Genomic DNA, 22,382 nt, shown 5'->3' with positions numbered 1-22,382 from the left:
GCAAAAGCAGTTCTAAGAGGGAAGTTTATAGCAATACAAGCCTACTTCAAGAAGCAAGAAAATCTCAAATAAACAATCTAACCTTACCCCTAAAGGAGCTAGACACCTAAAGTAACTAGAGAAAGAAAAACAAACAAAACCTAAAGTTAGCAGAAGGAAAGAAATCATAAAGATCAGAGCAGAAATAAATGAAATAGAGACAAAGAAAACAATAGCAAAGATCAATAAAACTAAAAGCTGGTTCTTTGAGAAGATAAACAAAATTGATAAAACATTAGCCAGACTCATCTAGAAAAAGAGGGATAGGACTCAATACAATAAAATTAGAAATGAAACAGGAGAAGTTACAACAGACACCGCAGAAATACAAAGCATCCTAAGAGACTACTACAAGCAACTCTATGCCAATAAAATGGACAACCTGGAAGAAATGGACAAATTCTTAGAAAGGTATAAACTTCCAAGACTGAACCAGGAAGAAATAGAAAATATGAACAGACCAATCACGATGAATGAAATTGAAACTGTGATTAAAAGTCTTCTAACAAAAGTCCAGGACCAGATGGCTTCACAGGTGAATTCTATCAAACATTTAGAGAAGAGCTAACACCCATCCTTCTCAAACTCTTCCAAAAAATTGCAGAGGAAGGTACACTCCCAAACTCATTCTATGAGGCCACCATCACCCTGATACCCAAACCAGACAAAGATACTACAAAAAAAGAAAAGTACAGAACAATATCACTGACGAATATAGATGCAGAAATCCTCAAAAAAATACTAACAAACAGAATCCAACAATACATTAAAAGGATCATACACCATGGTCAAGTGGGATTTAGCCCAGGGAAGCAAGGATTCTTCAATATATGCAAATCAATCAATGTGATACATCATATTAACAAATTGAAGATTAAAAACCATATGATCATCTCAATAAGTGCAGAAAAAGCTTTTGACAAAATTCAACACCCATTTATGATAAAAACTCTCCAGAAAGTGGGCATAGAGGGAACCTACCTCAACATAATAAAGGCCATATATGACAAACCCACAGCCAACATTGTTCTCAATGGTGAAAAACTGAAAGCATTTCCTCTAAGATCAGGAACAAGACAAGTATGTGCACTCTCGCCACTACTATTCAACATAGTTTTGGAAGTCCTAGCCAGAGCAATCAGAGAAGAAAAATAAATAAAAGGAATACAATTTGGAAAAGAAGAAATAAAACTGTCACTGTTTTCAGATGACATGATACTATACATAGAGAATCCGAAAGATGCCACCAGAAAACTAGTAGAGCTAATCAATGAATTTGTTAAAGTTGCAGGATACAAAATTAATGCACAGAAATCTCTTGCATTCCTATATACTAATAATGAATAATCTGAAAGAGAAATTAAGGAAACACTCCCATTCACCATTGCAACAAAAAGAATAAAATACCTAGGAATAAACCTACCTAGGGAGACAAAAGACCTGTGTGCAGAAAACTATAAGACACTGATGAAAGAAATTAAAGATGATACAAACATATGGAGAGATATACCATGTTCTTGGCTTGGAAGAATCAACATTGTGAAAATGACTATACTACCCAAAGCAATCTGCAGATTCAATGCAATCCCTATCAAGTTACCGATGGCATTTTTTTCAGAACTAGAACAAAAAATCTTAAAATTTGTATGGAGACACAAAAGACCCTGAATAGCCAAAGCAGTCTTGAGGGGAAAAAATGGAGCTGGAGGAATCAGGCTCCCTTACTTCAGACTATACTACGTAGCTACAGTAATCAAGACAGTATAGTACTGGCACAAAAACAGAAATATAGATCAATGGAATGGGATAGGAAGCCCAGAGATAAACCCATACACCTATGGTCAACTAATCTATGATAAAGGAGGCAAGGATATACAATGGAGAAAAGACAGTCTCTTCAATAAGTGGTGCTAGGAAAACTGGACAGCTACATGTAAAAGAATGAAATCAGAACACTCCCTAACACCATACACAAAAATAAACTCAAAATGGATTAGAGACCTAAATGTAAGACAGGACCCTATAAAACTCTTAGAGGAAAACATAGGCAGAACACTCTGTGACGTAAATCACAGCAAGATCTTTTTTGATACACCTCCTAGAATAATGGAAATAAAAACAAAAATAAACAAATGGGACCTAATGAAACTTAAAAGCTTTTGCAAAGCAAAGGAAACTACAAACAAGAGGAAAAGACAACCCTCAGAGTGGGAGAAAATATTTGCAAACGAATCAACGGACAAAGGATTAAACTCCAAAATATATAAACAGCTCATGCAGCTCAATATTAAAAAAACAAACAACCCAATCCAAAAATGGGCAGAAGATCTAAATAGGCTTTTCCCCAAAGAAGACATACAGATGGCCAAGAAGCACATGAAAAGCTGCTCAACATCACTAATTATTAGAGAAATGCAAATCAAAACTACAATGAGGTATCACCTCACACCAGATAGAATGGGCATCATCAGAAAATCTACAAACAACAAATGCTGGAGAGGGTGTGGAGAAAAGGGAACCCTCTTGCACTGTTGGTGGGAATGTAAATTGATACAGCCACTATGGAGAACAGTATGGAGGTTCCTTAAAAAACTAAAAATAGAATTATCATATGACCCAGCAATCCCACTACTGGGCATATACCCAGAGAAAACCATAATTCAAAAGGACACATGCACCCCAGTGTTCATTGCAGCACTATTTACAATAGCAAGGTCATGGAAGCAACCTAAATGCCCATTGACAGACAAATGTATAAAGAAGATGTGGCACATATATACAATGGAATATTACTCAGCCATAAAAAGGAATGCAGTTGGGTCGTTTGTAGAGACTTGGATGGATCTAGAGACTGTAATACAGAGTGAAGTAAGTCAGAAAGAGAAAAACAAATATCGTATATTAATGCATATATGTGGAACCTAGAAAAATAGTACAGATGAACCAGTTTGCAGGGCAGAAATAGAGACACACGTAGAGAACAAACGTATGGACACCAAGGGGGAAGTCGCGGGGGCTGGTGGTGTGATGAATTGGGAGATTGGGATTGACATATGTACACTAATATGTATAAAATGCATAACTAATAAGAATCTGTTGTATAAAAAAATAAATAGAATTTTTTAAATCCACCCAAAAAACCCCAAAAAACAAAAAAAAAGAAAGTTAAAATTCAGTGGAGTAAACTACAAAGACATACCTTGCTTAAGGCGATAGAAATGGCCCTGAAGATTGCACCTGAACAGAATATTTATTAATCATAAAGGGGTCATTATCTTAGAGAAAACGTAGTAAAGAGCTTAGTAAAGCAAAGATAAACCATGCCTCCTGATTTATCTGATTTACACATTTGGATTTTATGTTTCAGATTTTCTTTTAAGTAATATATGCCTATAAAACTGAAAAAACCTTAACAGTTTTATGAGAGGCTGGAGCTTGAGCAGGGATCCCTCATGATTTTTCCATTTTTTTGGCTTCCTCCTTCCCTTCAGATGGAAAAGTGACTGGAATCTTTGGCAGTTTTTGACAGGTCCCTAGGAGCCACCTGCAAGAACATATCATCTTCTGTGGGAGAATCTGCATATTTTAGACTTCCTGTTTTTTCATGTACTTTCTCTGTTCCTTTGAACAGAGGCACAAGGAAGCAGGAAAGCTGGATTTGGGCTCTGGTTCTACCCTACATGGCTGCATGATTTGAATAAATCTGTTGGCCTCTCTGGGTCTCCTTTTTTCCAATCAGTAAAATGAGCAGAGTAGACTTCATGATTGCTGAACTCGCATCTGGCAGTGCAATCTTAAAAAATAAAAATAAATTTTAGAGTCCATCTTTGAAAACACCACCAAATCATGAATTTCTTTATTCATACTCAAATGCTAACTACCAAGGTTACATGTGTTGTGCTTTTCTGAAGGCAAAAACGGCACAGAACTTTTGGGAAACCTATATATTTAACAGAGCTAAACGGTTCCTGTGGGACTTCCCTTGTGGCACAGGGGTTAGGAATCTGCCTGCCAACGCAGGGGACACAGGTTCGAGCCCTGGTCCGGGAGGATCCCACATGCTGCGGAGGGACTAAGCCCGTGTGCTGCAACTACTGAGCCTGCGCTCTAGAGCCCATGAGCCACAACTACTGAGCCTGCGTGCCACAACTACTGAAACTTGCCTGCCTAGAGCCCATGCTCCGAAACAAGAGAAGCCACTGCAGTGAGAAGCCTGCGCACTGCAACCAAGAATAGCCCCGTGCTCGCCGCAACTAGAGAAAGCCTGTGCGGAGCAACGAAGACCCAGTGCAGCCAAAAATAAATAAATAAATAAATAAATGAATAAATAACAGAAAACGGTTCATGTAGTGGCAAACCGTATTCTTGAGCAATGGTGGAATATATTTTCTCAGGTGAGAGCTTAAATTTAGTTCTACTGGGGCTTAATGAAGGAATGCTGTGTGTAGTTATGAGCAATTCTGTGGAATAAATTCACTGACAAAATAGAAATGCCCGAGAAAGCAATGCCAGTCTTTGGCATTTGAGGCATAATCTGGTTTAGTTAGTTTGGGTTTTTAAATTTGAAGGAGATTCAAAGCCTTCAAAATTTGAAGGCTCTGTTGAATGGACTAGGGGTGAATCCCAATGGCCTTGACCAGTTGCAAAGAGCCAGGGAAGTTTATTTTGTGTCTGGGTTGTTGGGTGAGTTCCTGAAACCAATTTTCTGCTGGAAACGGTGTGTATCCTTCTGGCAATAAGCTGCTTGAGCAATGAGCTGTCACATTTCAATGCAAAAGCCTTTTGTTTGGCAGTGAGATAATTTTAGTTCTTATTCTATCAGGAATCTATTTAGAAATTCAGCATAAATGCATTTGGAGTACACTGGGCTCTTCACAGGGGAGCTGAGGTCCAGGGAAAATCATAATGTGTTTTTTCCTTACTTTCTCATCTTCCTCTCCTTCTGCGTGCCATGTTTTGATACAGGAAAAAGAACGCCAGAGGCAACCTTGAAAGGTGGTTCCCAAAGCACAGTATGTGTGGAGTTCAGGGAAGTATGTACACAGCAGCATCCTATCCTCACCTTACCAATGGCGGTCAGAGAGCGATTTAGACTGAAGCTGTGTATATCGGTTGCTGAGGTTTTGTTGGCACCTTCTGGCTTCTGCACTTGATAAGCTTGATCAGCTTTCTCAGCTTTAAACATCTATGATACTAAGACAAAACTGGAAGCATTGTAAAGAATGTACTCAGATTCAAATTGCTCACAGGTCCATGAGGGTAGACTATCCAATCTTGTTTACTTTTATCTTTAATTTTTATAGTATAAATTGTTCATTTGTTCTTATATGCTATCAGAATGGTATTCAAACAGATTTTCTTATTATCATTTTGTGATTCTTTGTTGCTTATGTAAGGAAGAAGAGACATGAGAAAATTACACTTTTAAGGTGGCTTAGTGTGTGTTTTCCAATGGAGAGCTTTGTGTAAAATGTAACCTGAACAGAATCTTGATGTCTTCCTTCCTTTCCATGAAATTCCTATTCACTTATCTTTATTTATGTACCAACAGAGACCAAACTGCAGCTTTTCCTTTACATTTCCTTATATTTGCTCTTTCAGTAACCCTTTTGAATTCAACAGAGCATGTAATTATTGCACCATATAGAAACAGTTGAGGGAAACAAATGGCATAGTGCAAAAGGTATAATTTATCGAGGTAAGTCATCCAGAAAAACGTGGAAAGAATGTTCAATTTATTTTAAATATCTTAATACCATGGCCTTTTCCCCCTTTCAGTTGTGCACATTAAATTCTTTGTGTGACACATGAAAAATTATTAAACATATGCCTATATAAAAATCTACAGAAGTTGCTGTAAAAATCAAAATGTTCCAATTTAAATGACAATAGAAAACCAGCAGAGTTTAAGGCATTTTTTTCCTTGGTTCAAATGTGACTATAACTAGAGACAAGACATTTTCATTTGTCAGCAGCTCAAATAACTTACGTTCTTCAATCTTAGAAAGATGTGAAGGTGAGGTTCCAGCCTTACAGAGCACTAGCATGAAGTGTGTGTATGTGCGTGTATGTGTATGGTGGTAGAATGGAAGTACTACTGACATTTTGATGTTAATATTACCTGAAAACCTGATGCATAGAATACTATAGGAGTGTAGTAGTGTAACAATTATGCACTCACACAGTCATACTCATCACATATATGTTTGTGTATATGTATGTGTACACATGTATATATGCCTATATTGTAAATTTATGAATAATACACGAACATATTTAATCTTGGAGTTAGGATTTTCCAAATAAGCAGAAGTAGGGTACAGTATATGGGGAAACACTGTTTTGGAGTGTTTACTTCAATATTTAGGTTATTTTGCTTCTATTAAATCTCCATGCTAACTGTGGATGTCTCCCATCTTTTAGCTCAGCAGATCTCAACACCGGATTCAGTAGAATCATCTAGGGAACTTAAAAAAAATTCCACTGCCTGGACTCCATCTCTAGAGATTCTTTTTTTTAAAAAAAAATTAATTAATTAATTAATTAATTTTGGCTGTGTTGGGTCTTCTAGCTGCGCATGGGCTTTCTCTAGTCGTGTCAAGTGGGGGCTACTTTTAGTTGCAGTGCGCGGGCTTCTCATTGCAGTGGCTTCTCTTGTTATAGAGCATAGGCTCTAGGCACACGGGCTTCAGTAGTTGTGGCATGCGGGCTCAGTAGTTGTGGCTCGTGGGCTCTAGAGCGCAGGCTCAGTAGTTGTGGCTCACGGGCTTAGTTGCTCTGTGGCAATTGAGATCTTCCCGGACCAGGGCTCGAACCCGTGTCCCCTGCATTGGCAGGCGGATTCTTAACCACTGCACCACCAGTGAAATCCCTGGAGATTCTGATTTAATTGATCTGAGAATAAGGCTGGGCTTTGGTAATTTTTAAAAGCTCTTGGTGAATCTAATGTATTGTCAGGGTTGACAGCTACTGCGTTAGCTGTGTGTTGACGAGCAATCACTGGCAATACCTAGCAACAACCACGTGGTGATCTGGGCTTTGCTGAGATCTTTCCTGCCTCCTTGTGTCTTGTTAAAACTCAGAGCTGCTGAGGTCCGCAAAAGGGCACCATCTATCGCTTCAGACAAAAAGAACAAGGAAAGGTGAAGCAGTGGAAATGACTTAGGACAGGTTAAAAGTGAGGCAACTTGCACCAGAGTATAAGCTGAGGTGGTCAGGACTTGAACCCAGGTTTTCTGTAGTGATATGGTTGTGAGTGAGGGCTCTAGAGTCAGCCTGCTGGTGGCTTGAGTGTGTCAGCTCCTGCGTTAACTAGCTGGTTGAGTGATGATGGGCATGCCATTATTTGTCAGCCTGGTAAATACTTTGGAACTTCTCAGTTCCTGAGCCAGTTATGTTTGGGGAAGAAAAATATTGCAGTCGCAGACTTATGTGACAGGTCTTAGCTATCCTCTTTTGGCCAAAGTTTTCATACCTATAAAATGGAGATAATTAATGGTTGGGAGGATTAAATGATGTAATAAATGTAAAACCACTTATGACAGTACCTCACACATAATATCTCCTCAGTACATGAGAGCTAGTATTGTTATTATTACTGCTATTTTTATTTGATTTTACGTCCTATTCTCTTTTTTACTATACGATGCTACTTAACTCAGATTGTGTATAAACGTCTCTATCTTAACTTTTTTTCTCATGACTTGGAATCTTTTACTCTTAGGAGCTGGGCACTAAATCAGATTTGTCACTCTAACACTTATCTGAATGATGGATTATTTTTCCATTTTTTTTGATAACAGTTCCTTGGATGGCTTCATTTGCCTTTTCTTCTAAGCCAACTAGAGATATAGAAGAACATTTTATTGCTTACTTTTCCTTATGTACTAGAAATAAAAAAGAGGCTAACTGTAAATAGAATTAAAATAAATTTATATAAGTGCTTTGAAAATGCAGTTTTTGCTGTAATAATACCAACTTTTATATGGTGCTTACTATGTGCCAGGTATAATTTTAAATGTTTTACATAAAATATTTTTAAAAACTTTTTATTATGGAAAATTCCAAACACAAACAGGAGTACCTGTGTATGTAGAATATATGAACCTCCACATACTCATATTTCATTTTTAACTATTATTCCCTCATGATCAGTTTTGTTTTATCTATAGCCTTCCAACCCCACTATCTTAATCTCATAAATATTTTTCTCTGAATAGTTCAGTATGCATCTTGAAAAGACGTTTTAAGAAAGATTCTCACAATGCCAGTATCACACATATATGTAACCCTTATAAAGAAACCTTATATGTTAAGTAGTGTTATCCCCGTTTTACAAAAGAAGCCGCCAAAGCACAGACAAGTTAAGTAACTTGCCCAAGGTCACACAGCTAGTAAGTGACAGAGATGGAATTTGAAACCAGGTGGTCTGGCTACATAGTCTGTGTTCTTAACCAGCTTGATGTACCAACTTCTCTAATGAACAAATGCTCTTGTCCACGAAAACTTAATCAGTCGATCTAAGAAAGAAATGGAAAATTTTGTTCGAGCCAAATTGAGGTTATAACCTAGGAACAGCATCTCAGAAAGCTCTAAGAACTGTTCCACCTGTTAGAAGTTAAGGCACAGTTATAGAAGTTTTTTGAGACAGAGGGCTGTACGTTAAATGACGTATTATTGACAGTTTACACAATCCAGATAAAAGCGTCATCGCAGCCCCTTACAAGATCAAGAAGGAATGTTATCTTTAGTGAGTTGTCTTGTTGATGCTAGGAAAATGTTGCTCTTTATGGTTGAGCAGGTATTTCTGCTGGTGGGGGAAGTTGGTCGATGCATAATGCAGATACACAGTGCACAGCGAGAGGAGAGAGGAGGCCAAAGGGCAGAGAAAAGTTTTCATGTTTAAATTTTTCTTGTCTTGCCATACAATGTGAATTTTATTTCACACTATAAAGAGTAATTTCTTCGCAGTGCACGTGAGGTTTCAGCTTTTGATGCTCTTATTATCCTAATTAGTTGGGTGTCATGTTGAGCACCAGAAGCCAGTGCTGCTCTCTGCAGGTGCATGGACTTAGGTTTCTGACAGACCTGAGTTTGAACCCTGGCTCCATCACTTATTAGCCATGTGACTTTGTGCCCATTGCTTATCCTCTATAAACCACAGTTCCTTTGTTTGTTATATGATGATATAACAATACCTACTTCATGGAACTGTTGTGAGTTGACGTGTACAGAATGCTTTGTACCATGCCTGGTGCATATTGGTACTTATACATTATAATATGGGTACATAAATTAGGCAGCTAAGTGTTTCTAGGAAGACAGGTGTATATTTGCAAATGTTTGGGGTATTTAAGTAGTTTTTAAATGCTAACATTCAGAAGTGTAGATTTTTTTTTTTAAATCATTGAAAGGACACAGTGTACTTGATTAGATTTATTCTCATGACTTGATTGGTTAGGCAGCAGTCCCTCTGAACGGTGTTGAAGACTTAGTGCAACTCATTTAGAAATACCTCCTAATTTACAGCTGGAAAGCTGCCAGCTTGTTAAATAGAAATAAATGTTATAATATATTAGCTCGTATGAGCAAAGGAGCAGCATCTTCAAGGAATAACGTCTCTCTCTTTGAGCTACTTTAAAGTTATTTGTCAACATCCATCCTAAGAACCCAGTGAAATTCTCGCGGAACACGTACACATGTCTTTTGTTGCCTGGCTTCCTCCACTTCAGCTGGAATGCACACTGTGAACAATAGCATGGAGTGTGAAGAATGTTAAGACCAGGGGAGTGTGTGTGTGTGTGTTTGTGTGTGTGTGTGTGTGTGTGTGTGTATGTGTGTAGGAGTCTCTGTGTGTGACTGCCCTCCAAAATTAAATATAAATTGTTTCTTAATCACCTGCTCTTTTGGAATTCATGTGCATTCCTGTATACTACTAATTTGGATAATCAAGGGTTGACCACACACAGAATATTTTATGGTATTTTTCCTTTGGTCTGTAACATCTGATATTCAGAAACTGTACCACATTCCAGATCTTCTTTATTTTTTCCTCATTCATTTTGGTTCTTCCCAGGATTTATATTGAACAATTCAACCTTGTCAAAGAAGAATCGTGCCTTCCCAATATTACACTTAATTGTGTGCCCTGTTACTTCTAACCCGTGTGATTTATATACCTTGCACATTTTGTCAACAATGCCATTCCTCTTAGTATTCCCACTAGGTAAGAACACTCTGTAGCCTTGTTCTTTCTCCTTTCTCTGCTTTGTTAGGTAAAAATGAAAAGGTTATTTTGATTTACAAGGAGCAGCTGAGCTTGGCTCTCACCTTGGATGTCCTTACACAATGAAGAAAACAAACGTTATTTTCCTCTATAAACGTTATATTTGAGAATTTTCTTCACATGTCTTTTGACTTCCTGCCCCTTGGTTTAGAATCCCTCCCTAGCCACCAAAAGTGAGAATTGTGGAGGATGCTGATTCTGGGAAATTCTCATGTGAAACCAAGTTTCTTGCCTCCAGCAGTGTATATATATAGGGGAAATTAGGTTGCTTGCTTTTCCTATAGTTGTGTCAAGGTAATAACTCATGCTGTCTGATCAAACACTTGGCAGGATTTAGATGACTTGCTGGCCTGTTAGAGTTTTGCATTAACAATTTCTGAATGAAATAAAAACTCCAAACTATATTCAGTTTAGGAAATTCGATCCTGGATATACAATTAGAAAATTGGGAATGGTTTGTCACTCGGATGAGTTCAGTTTTGCTTCATTTTATCTATCTATCACCTTCCTACCTACTGTCTGTTTATAGGGTTTTTTTTACAATCCCCTTTTTGAAGTATACTTTTTGTACAATAAAATGTGTTAATTTTAAGTAGCAGTTGTTGACAAATGTATATATTCAGGTAACCACTACCCTAACCGATTTATAGAACATTTCTGTCACCCCCAATCTTTCCTCATGCCCCTTCCAAGGTTGATGAGAACACCCTTCAGAGACTGTCATTCTTAGATAAAGACCCATCATCAAAGCCTAGTTGTAACTCTGTGGCTAAGGCTGGCTTTTCTTTAACAAAAGCAACATTCACTCTGATTATTGTAAGTAGAAACATGCAGGCACTAAAAGTGTTCCTACTCTTGACTGACAGCTCAGAGAGGAGGAATTGGGGATGGATGGAAATGAGTGGATGCTGGGTAGCAGTTTATATAACTGCAGTCAGCTCAAGATACTGGCTTCAGCTTTTGAAGGACCTGGCTTTCTGTGGCTTTAGCACAAGGGATGAATGATAGTCGACATGTGCAATGAAGGCAGCAAGGTGAGCCAGAGGAAAAAATGTCAGATGTGGTCGAGGTCAGAGAGCCTTGCTGAATTGTCATTCAACAAATGCAGGTTTGGTAATTGTCATTCAACAAATGTAGGTTTGGTATAGAGACCAAAGGCAGCTGCCAGAGAGTCAAAAGATGTTAGAAGTATGTGTTCAAGAATAGAAAGTATCCAGAGTATATACAGAGCACACTGGTCAAGGTATTGGCCCTTTATTAAATCAAACAATTCCGCCTGGGCAAGGCAAAGGTGGGACTTTATAGTGTTTGACGTAGTAGGTGAGAGGGTGAGGCAAAGGCGAGGAGACTGGTGATTCCAGTTAAACAGGGTTTATTTTTGTTGAGATAGGTCTGAGTTCTTTCCCCGGCACATCTCTATGGGCGTTTGATATTGTTCAGACAGCTATATTACAGGATTTCGATGCCTTTAGTGGCTCAGTCAATCATCTGCAGTAAGGTTCAGGTTGTTTTCATGCTGTAATGTGCTGATGAAGATGGCAGTTAGCTCTTTCATTATAAGAATGGAGGGACTGCAGCAGGGGAAACACAAATGCTATTTCTGATTTAAATTGCCTGCATACAATTAGATCTGAAAAGAATAGTTTGAAAGATGGAATAAGATAGAAGCCTCAGTTTTGCCCATATGCCAGGCCTTATTTATTTTTTATTATTCCATTTATGCAGCATTTAAATCGAAGGACATGCAACTTGGTCCAAAAGACATCTAACAAATAATGACTTCTCTGGAGAGTGGATTCAGAGCAGTTAAAACAGACTCGCATAAGGAAGGAGAGTGCAGTGGTAATTGTGGTCAAATTTCATGTCCAAGTTCAGAATAATTTTCCAAAGCAAGAGGATTCTGGTGATGCCAGGACATCGGGCAAGGACTCCAGCAGAAGTGGCACACGGTGTTTTTTTTGCCATCCTGACAAGGAAAAATGCCAGAAATTTAGTTGATCCTATGGGCTCTTCACGGGATGCCTGAATTTCCCTTTGAGATTGTATTTCACCAGAATTCAATCAGTTGATTTTTTTGTATGGTATTTCCCCACCTTCCTCAGAAACAGAGTGAGGTGTACCTTACAGTGTACTAAAATATCCTTTAATCCATGCCATGTGGCAGCTTATTGCTATTTAAATAAAATAAATAATTCTTAAGTATGCATGCACTTTTTGTATAGACATGTACTTGAATTACCAACTGTTTGTTGTGTTTTTGTTAATTTGCAGCAAACCAGTGTGTTTGATGGTTATATTCCTCCTATGAACAAGCCTATTATTTCACTTCTAGTACATGCTAATTCTCCTAAGACTATGAGTCTTCAATTCATTTCCTTGGAGACAGGGTAAGAAAATCCCAAATTTATCAGGATCTGACTGTTGTCCACCTTGGTAAATTTTATTTATAATTTGTTTCCCCCACCAAAGTATATTTTGTTTAAGCAAAAAAAGCACATACAACCTTCCTTTCTAATTCTCTAAATCACGTTTTAAATACAATCCCTCCTCTTCCCCCAGCTTTGGAGAGACTAGTTTTCCTCTTTCTCAATTTTCTCTGTTTTCATTTTTTAAATGTGGCTGGATAACAGTGATTTTAACTTTCCATCTTACAGCTATTGAAGACCCTGAGCTGTTGGTCCTAATAAAAGAGTTATGAACCATGCCCTGCTAAAATGACTCCACTCCCCCTCTCTCCCTTCACCCCGATACATTCCCTTGGTGGGTGATAAAATACTGGATTGAAGTGGACACATTTGGTCTCTGTTAAAGCTATTTACGGTGATTTCTCTGCCACAAGCATTATACTTAGGGCAACCAGATGCTCCTCTTTCAGGGTCCATCTCGTAACATATTCTCTCAGTATTCCCAGAACTCCTTTGGGTCCAGCAAACTATCCCCTCTCTGCAAGTGCAGTTACATAACATAGCTCCATCCAGAGAAGCTGTGCATATAGGGAGGAAAAATAGCACAATAGGAAAGCCACCTTTAATTTTTTTAAAAAATCATTCAACTAAATGTCATTTGCTTTCTCTTTGTCCATATTCTTAGCTTCCTATAGTGAGGGACATTAGAGGTGGGCTGGCAGTTGTCCGGAGGACATGAATGAGTTTTATTCTTTGCTCTTTTGTTTCTGAAAGGATACAAGCTGGATGAGACATTTTAAGGCTCATGTAAGCAGACATCCATGTCAGAGTTTATTGTGAGATCCAGTATTTTTGGTTTTTCTAATAAATATATTGCACTTTTCTCCATTTATCTTCTTGACGATTATTATATCAATTAAAGAAACAAAATCCCCACAGCACCACAGTCATCACCCTGGGCCTTAGGCCTTAATGCTGCTAGGGCTACATAAATATCTGTTGGAAGAAGACATTCTTTTTTTTTTTTTTTAAATATAGTGCCTGAATTTTTTTTTTTTTTTTTTTTATTGGTAGTAGGGTTTTATTTATTTATTTTTGGCTGTGCTGGGTCTTTGGTTCGTGCGAGGGCTTTCTCTAGTTGCGGCAAGTGGGGGCCACTCTTCATCGCGGTGCGGGGACCGCTCTTCATCGCGGTGCGCGGGCCTTTCACTATCGCGGCCCCTCCCGTTGCGGGGCACAGGCTCCAGACGCGCAGGCTCAGTAGTTGTGGCTCACGGGCCCAGCTGCTCCGTGGCATGTGGGATCTTCCCAGACCAGGGCTCGAACCCGTGTCCCCTGCATTAGCAGGCAGATTCTCAACCACTGCGCCACCAGGGAAGCCCCTTTTTTTTTTTTTATTAAAAAAATTTTTTTTAACATCTTTATTGGAGTATAATTGCTTTACAATGGTGTGTTAGTTTCTGCTGTATAACAAAGTGAATCAGCTGTACATATACATATATCCCCATATCCCCTCCCTCTTGTGTCTCCCTCCCACCCTCCCTATCCCACCCTCCCTATCCCACCCCTCTAGGTGGTCACAGAGCACCGAGCTGATCTCCCTGTGCCATGCAGCTGCTTCCCACTAGCTATCTATTTTACATTTGGTAATGTATATATTTCCATGCCACTCTCTCACTTCGTCCCAGCTTACCCTTCCCCCTCCCCATGTCCACAAGTCCATTTTCTGTGTCTGTGTCTTTATTCCTGGAAGAAGGCATTCTTGAAGATCTGTGTCTTTTATTTACATTTATGGAAGATCTAGTTGATCTACTCTAGGTTACAGTTTGTCAGTTGGATGTTTGGTGTTGTATCACCTCCTTTAAGTTTCAGCACCACTCTCCAAGGCCTACCTTTTTTTTTTTTCTGAGACTAACATTAAGAATAATAGCACTAATAGTATTGTTAAAACTGCAGTTTGCTTTACTTACTACAGCATAGATGAGTGCTTCTCTGTAAGTTCCCAGGAATGTGGAGAAGTTTGTCTTTATTCCTCCAGGTGAATTGCCTGGGAGCCCAAAAAGGACAGGAAGCCTGTGGTAGACCAGAACCTTCTCCTTTTCAGCCTCGCCGGACACTGTTTCCTCAGTTCCACAAGCAAATGGCACGTTACCAGGTCTAGAAAACAACATCCCCGGAAGAGGCTATCAAATTTCATGGAGACTATCAGATTTCATTTTCTTCTACTGTTTCCAGAAAATAATTTCCTTTTAGGTGTGGCAGGGAAACAAGTACTCAGAATTACATGGCAACTTTCATCTCACAAGCCGTGAAAAGTTGTCTGTAGAAATAGATTTAAAAGACAGTGTGTATTTCTTCAGGGGAGAAATCAGTGTGAAAACTGGATGATGCTATATCCTATATGGAGTCTCTAACACAATGCCTGGCAAAAAAGTAGGCATTCAAAAAAGTAGGCATTCAAATATTTGCTTAATCAAAATTTCTGTATTAGAAATATCTATGAACTGGAAAAACAAAAATAGCATTTTAAATATTAAGTATCAGTAGTGGTTGTTGTGGGAAGAAGACAAAATGACTAATGTGGATGCATGCACATACACTCAGCATGTTTATATACAGCTTGTGAAGATTTAACATTCATTCCTCTTATGCCCCGACTGGATGAAATTCCTTTGTTATAGATCTTGATCTTGACTGTTTCCATTGCTTACTTTGGAACTGGCTCTCAGGATCTAAGTTTCCTGTATGTAAACATGTCATATTTAAAAACTGTTTTGGAAGCCCTAATGTAATCTTTTGAAATACAATTTGCTGAAGTGAAGCCTGCTTTTGGAAAAAAAAAAAAAAATCCTCCTTGGGAAATAGGATTGTCTTTGTGCAGTTGAGACATAATTCAAACAAGGTTGTTATATCATTCAAATTAAATTTGGAGAAATAGAGAACAGTCCAGAGTTCTAATATGATAGAAAAATAACTACCAAGTTTGGTGAGGTCTTACTCTCAGAAAATTAGCTTCAGTTTGATTCAGTTTTACTTAATTCAACTCACTGAACATTTAATTCGTGCAGACATTGTGCTAAGTGCTAGAAATACAAAGATGATTTAGATGCAATTTGTACCCTCTAGGAACTCACAGACTGGTGGGGAGGCTAAATGATTCCATTAGAATCTAACCTCCATGAGAGCAGAACTTTGTTTTGTTCACTCTTGCATCCCTAATGTCTAGAATAGTTTTTCGCACATAGTAGGTGTTTTAGTTTGCTCAGGCTGCTATAACAAAATATCATAGACTGGGTGGCTTAAACAACAGAAATTGATTTCTCATAGTTCTGGAGGCTGAAAAGTACAAGATTAAGTTGTCCACAGATCCAGTGTCTGGTGAGGAATTACTCCCCAGCTTGCAGACAGCTGCCTTCTCACTGTGTACTCACATGGCCTTTCCTTGGTGTGTGCTCATGGAGAGAGAGAGGGCTGTTACATCTCTTCCTCTTCTTATAAGGGCACTAATATCATCATGGGGGCTCCACCCTCATGACATAGTTTAAACCTAATTACCTCTCAAAGGTGCCCCCTCCAAATACCATCACACTAGGGTTTAGGATTTCAACATGTGAGTTTAGGGGAGGACACAAACATTCAATCCATAACAGTAGGTGCTTAATAACTTCTCAATAAGAAAGAGAGGGATGGATTATTATGTTGGAAGAAGATTCTGATTATTATGTACTTGCATGACCAATGTTCACTAGTAGGAAAATTGAACATGCTCCTACCCAATCCCTGTTATCATCTATAGAGGATCACAGAAATTGCCACCCTTTTCAAATTCTGGATTATAACCTGGTATATTTGGATGTAAACTTCGCATCACCCACTGTTGTCTCAGGGCTATCTTCCTGCATAGGACAAAGCATAACTTAATAATTTCTTTAAGACAGCTAAGTCCAAGGGAAGGATCCTGCAAGCATTTTTTTCCCCTTTTAGTTTATCTCAGAATATTTTTTAAAATAGATCTTTAAAGGAGTATAATTACTTTACAATACTGTGTTTGTTTCTGTTGCACAACAAAGCGAATCAGCCATATGCACACACATGTCCCCATATCCCCTCCCTCTTGAGCCTCCCTCCCATCCTCCCTATCCCACCCCTCTAGGTCATCGCAAAGCACCGAACCGATCTCCCTGTGCTATGCTGCTGCTTCCCACCAGCCAAATATTTATATTCGGTAGTGTATATATGTTGATGCTACTCTCGCTTTGCCCCCAGCTTCACCCTCCCCCCCATGTCATCAAGGCCATTCTCTATGTCTACCTCTTTATTCCTGCCCTGCAAACTAGGTTCATCAGTACAATTTTTTTTTTTTTTTAGATTCCATATATACGTGTTAGCATACAGTATTTGTTTTTCTCTTTCTGACTTACTTCACTCTGTATGACAGACTCTAGGTCCATCCGCCTCACTACAAGTGACTCAATTTTGTTTCTTTTTATGGCTGAGTAATATTCCATTGTATATATGTACCACATCTTCTTTATCCATTCATCTGTTGATGGACATTTAGGTTGGTTCCATGCTCTGGCTATTGTAAATAGTGCTGCAATGAACATTGTGGTACATGTCTCTTTTTGAATTATGGTTTTCTCCAGGTATATGCCCAGTAGTGGGATTGCTGGGTCATATGGTAGTTTTATTTTTAGTTTTTTAAGGAACCTCCATACTTTTTTCCATAGTAGTTGTATCAATTTACATTCTGACCAACAGTACAGGAGGGTTCCATTTTTCCCACACCCTTCCCAGCATTTATTGCTTCTAGATTTTTTGATAATGGCCATTCTGACTGGCGTGAGGTGATACCTCGTGTAGTTTTGATTTGCATTTCTCTAATAATCAATGATGTTGAGCATCTTTTCATGTGCCTCTTGGCCATCTGTATGTCTTCCTTGGTGAAATGTCTATTTAGGTCTTCTGCCCATTTTTTAACTGGATTGTTTTTTTGATACTGAGCTCCATGAACTGTTTGTATATTTTGCAGATTGATCCTTTGTCCATTGTTTCATTTGCAAATATTTTCTCCCATTCTGAGGGTTGTCTTTTCATCTTGTTTATGGTTTCCTTTGCTGTGCAAGAGCTTTTAAGTTTCATTAGGTCCCATTTGTTTATTTTTGTTTTTATTTCCATTACTCTAGGAGGTGGGTCAAAAAAGATCTTGTTGTGGTTTATGTCAAAGAGTGTTTTTCCTATATTTTCCTCTAAGAGTTTTATAGTGTCAGGTCTTACATTTAAGTCTTTAATCCGTTTGGAGTTTATTTTTGTGTATGGTGTTAGGTAGTGTTCTACTTTCAATCTTTTACATGTAGCTGTCCAGTTTTCCCAGCACCACTTATTGAAGAGGCTGTCTTTTCTCCATTGTATGTTCTTGCCTCCTTTGTCGTAAATTAGGTGCCCACATGTGCGTGGGTTTATCTGTGGGCATTCTGTCCTGTACCATTGACCTATATTTCTGTTTTTGTGCCAGTACCATACTGTCTTGATTACTGTAGCTTTGTGGTATAGTTTGAAGTCAGGGAGCCTGATTCCTCCAGTTCCGTTTTTCTTTCTCAAGATTGCTTTGGCTGTTTGGGGTCTTTTGTGTTTCCATATGAATTGTAAGATTTCTTGTTCTAATTCTGTGAAGAACTCCATTGGTAGTTTGATAGGGATTGCATTGAATCTCTAAATTGCTTTGGGTAGTATAGTCATTTTCACAATGTTGATTCTTCCAATCGAAAAGCATGGTATACTTCTCCATCTGTTTATATCATCTTTCATTTCTTTCATCAGTGTTTTATAGTTTTCTGAGTACACGTCTCTTGCCTCCTTAGGCAGGTTTATTCCTAGGTATTTTATTCTTTTTGTTGCAAGGATAAACGTGGGTGTTTCCTTAATTTCTCTTTCTGATTTTTTGTTGGTGTATAGGAATGCCAGAGATTGCTGTGCATTAATTTTGTATCCTGCAACCTTACCAAATTCATTGATTAGTTCTAGTTATTTTCTGGTGACATCTTTAGGATTTTCTATGTGTAGTATCATGTCATCGGCAAACAGGGACATTTTTACTTCTTCTTTACCAATTTGTATTCCTTTTATTTCTTTTTCTTCTCTGATTGCTGTGGCTGAGGCTTCCAAAACTATGTTGAATAAGAGTGGCGAGAGTGGACATCCTTGTCTTGTTCCTGATCTTCATGGAAATGCTTTCAGTTTTTCACCATTGAGAACAATGTTGGCTGTGGGTTTGTCATATATGGCCTTTATTATGTTGAGGTAGGTTCCCTCTATGACCATTTTCTGGAGAGTTTTTTTTTTTTTTTTTAATTATTTATTTATTTATTTATTTATGGCTGTGTTGGGTCTTCGTTTCTGTGCGAGTGCTTTCTCTAGTTGCAGCGAGCGGGGGCCACTCTTCATCGCGGTGCGCAGGCCTCTCACTATCGCGGCCTCTCTTGTTGCGGAGCACAGGCTCCAGACGCGCAGGCTCAGTAGTTGTGGCTCACAGGCTTAGTTGCTCCGCGGCATGTGGGATCTTCCCAGCCCAGGGCTCGAACCCGTGTCCCCTGCATTGGCAGGCAGATTCTCAACCACTGCGCCACCAGGGAAGCCCTGGAGAGTTTTTAAAATCATAAATGGGTGTTGAATTTTGTCAAAAGCTTTTTCTGCATCTATTGAGGTGATCATATGGTTTTTATTTCTTAATTGGTTAATATGGTGTATCACATTGATTGATTTGCATGTATTGAAGAATCCTTGCTTCCCTGGGATAAATCCCACTTGATCATGGTGTATAATCCTTTTAATGTGCTGTTGGATTCTGTTTTCTGGTATTTTTGTTCAGAATTTTTGCATCTATGTTCATCAGTGATATTGGTCTATAGTTTTCCTTTTTTGTGATATCTTTTTCTGGTTTTCGTATCAAGGTGATGGTGGCTTCATAGAATGAATTTGGGGAGGTTCTCCCTCTGCAATTTTTTGGAAGAGTTTGAGAAGGATCGGTGTTAGCACTTCTCTAAATGTTTGATAGAATTCGCCTGTGAAGCCATCTGGTCCTGGACTTTTGTTTGTTGGAAGATTTTTAATTACAGTTTCAATTTCATTACTTGTGATAGGTCTGTTTATATTTTCTAATTCTTTCTGGTTCAGTCTAGGAAAATTGTACCTTTCCAAGAATTTGTCCATTTCTTCATGGTTGTCCATTTTATTGGCATATAGTTGTTTGTAGTAGTCTCTTATAATCCTTTGTACTTCTGCAGTGTCAGTTGTGATTTCTCGTTTTTCATTTCTAATTTTATTGATTTGAGTCCTCTTCCTCTTTTTCTTGATGAGTCTGGCTAACGGCTTATCAATTTTGTTTATCTTCTCAAAGAACCAGCTTTCAGTTTTATTGATCTTTGCTATTGTTTTCTTCATTTCTATTTCATTTATTTTTGCTCTGATCTTTGTGATTTCTTTCCTTCTACTGACTTTGGGTTTTCTTTGTTCTTCTTTCTCTAGTTGTTTTAAGTGTAGGGTTAGATTGTGTATTTGAGATTTTTCTGTTTCTTGAGGTGAGAGTGAATTGCTATAAACTTCCCTCTTAGAACTGCTTTTGCTGTGTCCCATAGGTTTTGAGTCATCATGTTTTCGTTGTCATTTGTTTCTATGTATTTTTTTATTTCTTTGATTTCTTCAGTGATCTCTTGGTTATTAAGTAGCACACTGTTTAGTCTCCATGTATTTGTGTTTTTTACAGTTTTTTTCCCGTAGTTGATTTCCAAACTCATAGCGTTGTGGTCAGAAAACATGCTTGATGAGATTTCAATTTTCTTAAATTTTCCGAGGCTTGATTTGTGACCCAAGATGTGATCCATCCTGGAGAATGTTCTGTGTGCTCTTGAGAAGAAAGTGTATTCTGCCACTTTTGGGTGGAATGTTTTATAAATAACAATTAGATCTATCTGGTCTATTGTGTCATTTAAAGCTTGTGTTTTCTTATTTATTTTCTGTTTGGATGATCTGTCCATGGGTGTTAAGTGGGCTGTTAAAGTCCCCTACTATTATTGTTACTGTCGATTCCTCCTTTCATGGTTGTTAGCATTTGCCTTATGTATGCTCCTATGTTTGCTCCTATGTTGGGTGCATAAACATTTATAATTGTTATATTTTCTTGGATTGATCCTTTGATCATTATGTAGTGTCCCTCCTTGTCTCTTGTAACAGTCTTTATTTTAAAGTCTATTTTATCTGATGCGAGTATTGCTACTCCAACTCTCTTTTGATTTCCATTTGCATGGAATATCTTTTTCCATCCCTTCACTTTCAGTCTGTATGTGTCCCTAGGTCTGAAGTGGGTCTGTTAGAGACAGCATATATATGGGTCTTGTTTTTGTATCCATTCAGCCAGTCTCTGTCTTTAGGTTGGGGCATTTAATCCATTTACATTCAAAGTTATTATCAATATGTGTGTTCCTATTACCATTTTCTTAATTGTTTTGGGTTTGTTTTTGTGGGTCTTTTTCTTCTCTTGTGTTTCCCACTTAAAGAAGTTTATTTAGCATTTGTTGTAAAGCTGGTTTGGTGGTGCTGAATTCTCTTAGCTTTTGCTTGTCTGTAAAGCTTTTGACTTCTCCATTGAATCTGAATGAGATTCGTGCTGGATGGAGTAATCTTGGTTGTAGGTTTTTCTCTTTCATATCTTTAAGTATATCCTGCCACTTCCTTTTGTCCTGCAGAGTTTCTGCTGAAAAATCAGCTGATAACCTTATGGGGATTCTGTTGTATGTTATTTTTTGTTTTTACCTTGCTGGTTTTAATATGTTTTCTTTGAATTTAATTTTTGTTAGTTTGATTAATATATGTCTTGGTGTGTTTTTCCTAGGGTTTATCCTGTATGGGACTCTCTGTGCTTCCTGGACTTGGGTGACTATTTCCTTTCCCATGTTAGGGAAGTTTTCAACTATAATCTCTTCAAATATTTTCTCAGACCCTTTCTTTTTCTCTTCTTCTTCTGGGACCCCTATAATTCGAATGTTGGTGCGTTTAGTTTTTTCCCAGAGGTCTCTGAGATTGTCTTCAATTCTTTTCATTTTTTTTTCTTTATTCTGCTCCTTAGCAGTTATTTCAACCATTTTGTCTACCAGCTCACTTATTCGTTCTTCTGCCTCAGTTATTCTGTTATTGATTCCTTCTAGTGTATTTTTCATTTCAGTTATTGTGTTGTTCATCTCTGTTTGTTTATTCTTTAGTTCTTCTAGGTCTTTGTTAAACATTTCTTGTATTTTCTCAATCCATGCTTCCATTCTATTTCCGAGATTCTGGCTCATCTTTACTTTCATTACTCTGAATTCTTTTTCAGGTAGATTGGCTATTTCCTTTTCATTTATTTGGTCTTGTAGGTTTTACCTTGCTCCTTCATCTGTGACATATATTTTTGCCATCTCATTTTTTTTTTTTTTTTATGAGTGATATTGTTTTCCTGTTTTACCGGTTGTTTGGCCTGAGACTTCCAACGCTGGAGTTTGTAGGCTATTGGGTAGAACTGTGGCTTGGTGCTTTGATGAGGACCTCCGTGAGACCTCACTGATCAATATTCCCTGGGATCTGAGGTTCTCTGTTTGGAAACTCTAGATCAATAGCATCCTGAC

This window comes from Balaenoptera musculus, chromosome 7 (genome assembly GCF_009873245.2).
Source record: "Balaenoptera musculus isolate JJ_BM4_2016_0621 chromosome 7, mBalMus1.pri.v3, whole genome shotgun sequence".
Taxonomy (NCBI): domain Eukaryota; kingdom Metazoa; phylum Chordata; class Mammalia; order Artiodactyla; family Balaenopteridae; genus Balaenoptera; species Balaenoptera musculus.
The sequence above is the reverse complement of the archived record's forward strand: the minus strand, read 5'-3'. Positions refer to the sequence as shown.